We start from the raw sequence: 7,227 nt of genomic DNA, 5'->3' as shown, positions 1-7,227 counted from the left end.
CTGCAGCCTCAACCTCCTCATCTCAAGGGATCCTCCCACCTCAGCCTCCGAAGTAGCTGGAACTACAGGCACACGCCGCCACACCTGGTTATTTTTAAATTTTTTGTAGAGACAAGATCTCACTACATTGCCCAGGCTGGTCTCGAACTCCCAGGCTCAAGTGATCCCCCTGCCTCAGCCTCCTAAAGTGCTAGGATTATAGGTGTGAGTGACCATGCCCAGCTAGACTTTCAGGAAGTTAGGTTCTCTCCTATCTGTTTTACATCCTTCATGAGCCTGAGCTCCCTTTCTTCTGCAGTCAGCGTACAGTAGTTATGGTGATGTCACGGGCACTGAGCTTTGCATTTTCACCTGATCTCATGTAAGTGTCCCAGCAACCCTGTGAAGCAGGGTGTTTTCACCTGAATCAGCGCATACTCCACCTTCGCCAACCACTGAGCTCTACTGCCTTTCCTTGGGGCTTTTGTCTGCTCCACTCACCTGGTCCCTGGTCAGCAGGGCCGCTTGACAAGGTGTGACCAAGATGCCAGCTGAGCACCGGGTGGTTACAGTTTGTTCTCTGAATCCCAGGCTGGGCTCAGTTGCAAAATCCACCACTTTTCACCATGTGACCTCGAGCAGCTGCCGCAGAATGGTCATGACAGTCCCCAGCTCAGAGGGCCTGAGGGTGAGGAATGAAGGAGATAAAGTGCTTACGAGGCTGAGAACGGTGGACCACTCTGAGCTGCCCACAGAGGAAGCTGTGCTGGTGGGGCTGGCCACATTATTTTATGCAGAGTCATAGAATCAGGTCCTGAGACCTACAAGCCCTTCTCTGCTTCTGTGATCCCTACTTTATAAGCTCTGGTCTACCAAACACATCTTAGCCAAACAAAATGTAGTCAGGTTTTAGATGAACACATAGGGCAGAGTCAGAACAAATTTTTCAAATTTGTTTAGCCAAAATAAATTTTATGGTCTTATCACAGATTTGGGAAAAGCTTGTGAAAATAGCTCACGGCATTCATGGATGAATGGATACACGAATAGTGGTCTATCCAGACCATGGAATATTGTTCAGCCATAAAAAGGAATGAAATGCTGATGCATGCGACAACGTGGACAAACTTCAGAAACCTTATGCAAAGGGAAAGAAGCCAGACGTAAAAGGCCATGTATTGCATTTTTCCATTGATATGAAATATTCATAATAGGTAAATCCGTAGAGATAGGACTCAGATTGGTGGTTTCCAACGGCTTGGGCATGCACGGGAAGGGGGGCACCTGCTTGCTGACTGCAGGTTTTTTTGGGGGGGGGCAATGACAGTGTTTTGAAACTAGATGGAGGTGGTGGTTGCACTACACTGTATATGAACCAAACACCGCTGAATTATTCATTTTATGTTATGAGAATTTTACTTTAATTTAAAAAATAGTTCCAATGCAAGACACCCGAAAAAAAAATAGTTCATAGACCCCTCTGCCCCCGTTCTCCTTTTGATTACCCTTAGGGACCCTGATTAAGATCCCAGTTAGAAAGCACCAATCTTTTCACATTATGAGTGGGAGGCCAAACCCCTGGGAGGTGGATGGAGCGGCGCTCCAGGGGGTCACAGAGCTGGCTCCAGCTGGGTCCCATTAATTGAAGAGATCTTTACTGGGAACCCATGTGCCCATCCCTGTTCTAGCCATGAGTAAGACCTAGGAGTCTCTTTCTTGTGGAGTTTCCATTCCAAACAGGGGAAGGCTGACCCACAGACAGGTAAGCAAATATCAAGAAGGAAGGGAGCGATAAATAAAATTGAAGCAGGTCAGGGGATAGGAGCAGGGCGGTTACTTAAGACAGGCCTATCTGGGATGGCCTGGAAGAGGTGATGTTTGGGTGAGCAATGCAGATTTGGCAGATGTTGGGAGAAGGCTGTTTCTGGAGGAAGGACCAGGAGCAGCCAGCGCCAAAGCCCAGGCAGGAGCATGCTTGGTGTGCGCAAGAACCAGCAAGGAGGCTGTCTCCACTTGCTTTGCTTCTGCAGAAAAGAGATGCTTTCTGCTGCAGAAAAAGTAGTAGACTGTTTTATGCTTAACAGATGCTCAGTCAATATTTCATTGATGCTTAATCATGGAAAGAAGTTGGGAGTCTGGGAGAGCCTGGGCAGGGCCTGGAGCTGGCTGGTGGAAGGGGAAAAGGGCAGCTCCCCATCCTACTTGGGCTGGTCCCTGGGTGGGGAGCTCTGAGGCATCCCAGGCAGGCTCCTGGGAGCAGGGCTGAGGGGAGCAGGGAGTGTTCCAGCAGCGCCATGTCCAGCAGTTCTGCCAGGATGAGGATCCTTAACTGGCTTCTCGGCATGTGGAATCCTTCACATGCTGCCCCTGGGAGATGGTGCAGCTGGAGAAGGCTGCTCATCACCCCTTTACCTGCAGGCTGCGGGAGTGTGAAAAGAGGGGATTTGGAGCTGGCAAGGGGACTGGAGGGGGCTTTGAGTTCAGGGGGCAGCTGTGCTGGTGAGTAATGAGATGTTTCCCTGCTCACATAACCAGACACAGCTCCCACCCAGGTTGAGGTAAAGAAGAAAGTGAAGAATTATTTCAGGTAGGAGTGGAAGCTGTTCCCTACACCCGAGTTTATTCCCCACTTTCAGACTCATCCTTGCTGGAAGATGGGGTTTAAGAAGCAGAGGGTTAGTCTGGAGACTGAAGACCTCGCAATAAATTCTAAGGCTCCCCACTTCCTTGCTAGTTGGGCAATTTAACTTACCTCTCTGAGCCTCAGTTTTATGGTCTATAAAATGTGGACTAATTGAAAAAGGAATAAGCACAGTAGTTGGCATATGGTGGCACTTTAGAATCCAAGTCTAAAACTCTGGAGTCTCCTTTCATTGCCTGCTCGTGGTTTATCCGCTGGGAACCTCTGGTTCCAGCACATCCTTCACAGCTACCCTGAGCAACACACAGGTCCCCTGAATGGGCAGGGTGGCAGGTGGCCTGTCTCCTGGGCATGGGGCTGCACATTGGGAAGGGTGTGGCAGCTAGGACCTGCACTCATGCTGCTGACACGGGCTTCCCTGTTGTAGTTGGATACTGACATCCCCAACGCTGTGACCAACTCCCTCCCCAGGTCCTGGTGGTCCTGTTTCCCAGGATTCCTGCTCCCTCTCTAGGTGTCTGTTCTGGGTCCCAGCCCAGTGAGCTGTGGGTTCCTATGACTCTGTCCTCTTCTGCAATCAGTGGCCACGCAGTAGAAGACCAAAGGCTATTCCTGGTCATCACCATCCACTGGCTGGCTTCACAGGTCCTAGGCAGTTTTGTTGGGCTTCTTTAGGTCGCAGCGAGCAGCTATTCCTTAAATGCTTTGGGGGCAAAAACATACATTCCTCTCTCCATGACCCTCACCCTGCCCAGTGTCATTTGGGGAAGGGAAGAAGAAAGAGGCAACGGGGGTGCGGGAGCGAGTGAGGAAGGCAGAGAGAAACAGATGGGTGGCATCAGGCTTGAGGGTTGGAATGGGGTTGACCAAGGTGCCTGAATTGTGGAGGAGAATGGCCCGCATTCAGATTCCCCTTGCTAGCTGGGTTTAGATTCCAACGTCCACTTCTTAGCTGTCAGACCGAGGGCAAGTTACTTTACCTTTCTGGACCTCAGTTTCCTTATCCCTAAAGCAGGGATCTTCATAGAACCAGCCTCCAAGGGATATTCCAAGGGTTCCCTGAGTAATATTTGTAAAGTGCTTAGATCAAGGTTTGGCACAGAGTAAATACTCTATTTTACCTTTTTATTATGATGCTTCAAATTATGTAGTTGATTTTACGAGTCTTTGACAGTCCTTTTGTTTTTGTTTGCTTAAGTTGTCATCTACCTGTGCATAGGAGTTATAATGGGAGAAGACAGATTTAATCGGATACTCAGAGAAATAAACACACAATTGCAGCTGGAACCTGGGCTTTGAAGAAGGAGAACACGGGGCTCAGAGATGCTCAATCGTGAGAATAGACCTGGCCAGGCTGGGAGAAGAGGGCTTCCCAGAGGAAGTGACCTTAGAACCAAGACAGGAAGGATGAATAGGAGCTAATTAGTCCAAGAAGAAAAGGAAAAGTAATTCAGGCAGAGAAAGTTGCATATGCAAAGACTCTGCAAGTGTGAAGCGCTGAAGGAAGGCAGAGAGGGAGGGGTGCAGAGAGCTGGGGGAGTGTGGTGTGAAGTGGCAGGGGCTCATAAGCAGATTAAAGAGTTTTTGTTTGTTTGTTTTATTTTTTCAGATGGAGTTTTGCTCTTGTTGCCCAGGCTGGGAGTGCAATGGCACGATCTCGGCTCACTGCAACCTCCGCCTCTCAGGTTCAAGTGAATCTCCTGCCTCAGCCTCCTGAGTAGTTGGGATTACAGGCATGCACCACCACGTTATAGGCATTTACCACCACATCTGGTTAATTTTGTATTTTTAGTAGAGATGGGGTTTCTCCATGTTGGCCAAGCTGGTCTTGAACCGCCAACCTCAGGTGATCTGCCTGTCTTAACCTTCCTAAGTGCTGAGATTATAGGCGTGAGCCACTATGCCCAGCCAAGAGTTTGGTTTTTATCTAAGAGAAATAGCTGTCCTTTGAAAGCTTTAATCAAGGGAGGATGACTTGACCAAATTTGCCTTCAGGAAAGTTCACTTTAGTTAAAAAGAGGCCAGGAAGAAGGCAGGGAGGACATTTCAGAGGCTTGCTTTTTTTTTTCTCCCTACATTAAAATCATCTTTGAAAAGAGACTGGACAGATTTATAGTAGTATTAGAATATTCTAAAAATATAAAAAGTTAAATGTGTGTAACTTCAAACACATTTCAGTATTCTCAACATACAAAAAAATAACAGAACATTACAAATTTTCATTAAGGCGTTGGCTCTTGCTTTGCTGATAATGAACAGTTCTACATTTTGCTTAAAAACAGTTTTCTGCTGGGCATGGTGGCTCATGCCTGTAATCCTACCACTTTTAGATGCTGGGGTGAGCAAAGTGGGCAGATTGCTTGAGCCCAGGAGTTTGAGACCAGCCTGGGCAACATGATGAAACCCTGTCTTTACAAAAAATACAAAAATTAGCCTGGTGTGGTGGCAGGTGCCTGTAGTCCTAGCTACTCAAGAGGCTGAGGTGGGAGGATCACCTGAGCCCAGGAGGCTGAGGCTGCAGCGAGGCGGGGTTGTGGCACTGTACTCTAGCCTGGGTGACAGAGTCAGACCTTGTCTTAAAAAAAAAAAAAAAATTACCACACTTAACTGAAACAAACAAACAAAACCCCCTAAACACTTCTCATGTTGGCTGACTCCTCTTTGTCCATAGCTAAGAATGGCAGCAAAATGCTATGTTATTGTATACAGAAACAAGACAACTTGAAGCTAAATGGGTGCCATGTAGAGTCAACAGGTCCAGCCTCACAGTGCACACCCTCTGGAACAGAGCACAGAACTCTTACCTGCCTCCTTCCCACTTTCATCTGGTATGCCATAAAGACCACCCTTGTGGGCCAGGCACAGTGGCTCACACCTGTAATCCCAGCACTTTGGGGGGGCCAAGACGGGTGGATCACCTGAGGTCAGGAGTTCGAGACCAGCCTGATCAACATAGAGAAACCCCATCTCTACTAAAAATACAAAATTAGCTGGGCGTGGTGGCACATGCCTGTAATCCCAGCTACTTGGGAGGCTGAGGCAGGAGAATTGCTTGAACCTGGGAGGCGGAGGTTGCGATGAGCCAGGATGGCGCCATTGCACTCCAACCTGGGCAACAAGAATGAAACTCCATCTCAAAAGAAAAAAAAGGGGAGGGGGGTTCTTCCCCTACAGCTTCAGTGCCAAGCAAGGAGCTGTTAACAGTCTGACTCGGTTGTTTTCTTCTTTTTATAAACCATAAATACATACAATTGATAACTCTGGATTTCTAGTCAATAACCAGATTGTTAACACCACCTTACAAATAAAAAAAAATCCCAGAAACATCTTTAAATGCCTTGTCACTCCAACAGCAAAGCACACAGAATGGGAACACAAGAATGCCTTTTCAGTTTAAAAATGTTTGAAAATACGTCTAATTGATAGCATTTCAGAGTGCCCCGGACACCATGGCTACGTCATGTATACCACTGACAATTTCTAGAGCACTTTGAAAGGCTACAGTATGATTGTGCTCAAATTTTGTAATTAAATCTGATGAGGTAAACGACACTACTTCTCAAATAAGAGATGTGTCAATTACAGCGCTCCCCTACTCTTAAGGCAGAGGTGTCCAATCTTTTGGCTTCCCTGGGCCAGGGTGGAAGAATTGCCTTAGGCCACACATGAAATACACTAATACTAACCGTAGCTGATGAGCTAAACACACACACACACACACACACACACACACACCTCATAATGTTTTAAGAAAGTTTATGAATTTGTGTTGGGCAGCATTCAAAGCTGTCCTGGGCTGTGCAGGCCATGGGTTGGACAAGCTTACTCTAAGGTATTCACAAGGAAACAGATAAACTTAAAAAAAAATTTCTCTCTAGGTGTGGTGGCTCACACCTGTAATTCCAGTGCTTCACGACTTTGGGAGGCTGAGGTGGGCAGATCACTTGAGGTCAGGAATTTGAGACCAGCCTGGACAACATGGCAAAACCCCATCTCTACTGAAAATACAAAAATTAGCTGGGTGTGGTGACATGCTCCTTTAGTCCTAGCTACCTGGGAGGCTGAAGCATGAGAATCACTTGAACCCTGGAGGCAGAAGTTGCAGTGGGCAGAGATTGTGCCACTGTACTCCAGCCTGGGAGACTGCGAGATTCTGTCTCAAAACAAAACAAATGCATAGCATGCAATTTACCATCTTACCCCTTTTAAGTGTATGGTTCAGTACAATTAAGTACATGCTTGTTGTTTTGCAGCTGATCTCCAGAACTTTCTCAATTTGCAAAGCTGAAACTTTATGCCCATTAAACAAATCCCAGTTTTTCCCTCCCCCAGTTCCTGGCAATTGCCATTTTTCTTTCCCTTTCTAGGAATGTGACTACTTGAGGTACCTCACATAAATGGAATCACCCAGTATTTGTTCTTTGGGGAGTGGCTTATTTCACTTAGCATGATGTCCTCAAAGTTCATCCATGTTGCATCATGTGACAGGTCATTTAGGAGGTTTCACAGGAGTCTGAGTAAGAGCTGATGGGGGCTTCGAGACAGAGATGGCAGGAAATAGAGTCAGGGAGATGGGGGGCCAGTAGAGTCACAGGACTTGGTAAGGG

The sequence above is a fragment of the Cebus imitator genome, unplaced genomic scaffold (assembly GCF_001604975.1).
Source record: "Cebus imitator isolate Cc_AM_T3 unplaced genomic scaffold, Cebus_imitator-1.0 Scaffold54, whole genome shotgun sequence".
Classification (NCBI taxonomy): Eukaryota; Metazoa; Chordata; class Mammalia; order Primates; family Cebidae; genus Cebus; species Cebus imitator.
The sequence above is the reverse complement of the archived record's forward strand: the minus strand, read 5'-3'. Positions refer to the sequence as shown.